This window comes from Eimeria mitis, genomic scaffold (assembly GCF_000499745.2).
Source record: "Eimeria mitis Houghton genomic scaffold, Emh_scaff4584, whole genome shotgun sequence".
NCBI classification, from domain to species: Eukaryota; Apicomplexa; class Conoidasida; order Eucoccidiorida; family Eimeriidae; genus Eimeria; species Eimeria mitis.
The window spans coordinates 1-684 of record NW_013572895.1 but is presented as its reverse complement, the minus strand read 5'-3'; positions in this window follow the sequence as shown (position 1 = coordinate 684).

Here is a 684-nt window from a genome sequence, read left to right as displayed (position 1 = left end):
TGTCTTATATATTGACAGCGCAGAACTCAATCGATTGACGACCTTGTAGAGCGCGGTTGTTCTTCTTTTCATTGCTTCCTCAGGAAAAGAATAGTCCGTGCGGAACTGCTGCGCAAACTCAGTCCACCAACTGGCTGCATTCATCTTGTCCCCGAGGAGCTCAACTGTGCATACCAGGTGGTCAAATACCATAAACAAAGACGAAAGCTTCCTAACAAGGTAGCTAGCTGTAAATCTCCTATACGGCCTTGTCAGTTTCGTTGCTGCATAGTTTGCCAATAGTTCGGCTTCCTTCATGAGTTCCTCCGCGTCGTCGGTCGTCAGCGAAGCCTTGGCAAATAAACTGCGCATTCGCGTGTATAAATCCATTGGACTTTGAATCTTTAAATCAACAGATAACGCAAACTGCTCGTTGAAGCTTCTGCGGACACCAGCCGGATTTACCACTGGCAACCGCACGAAAGGGTGCAGACTAATGTCACCGGGCTCGCAGGGTTTTGCGTCTCCACTACTGGTTGCCGGCACAACAGTAGCCGATGATAACCCGTCCAAGGCACCCGACTTAACGCCAAATGCTTCTGCCCGGTGTTCAAGGTGCTGCACTGATTCCACTTGAATTGGAGGCACTGCAATAGCCTGACCAACGTCTGCACGTGGGATCCTAAGATCCGCTCTACCTGCAAG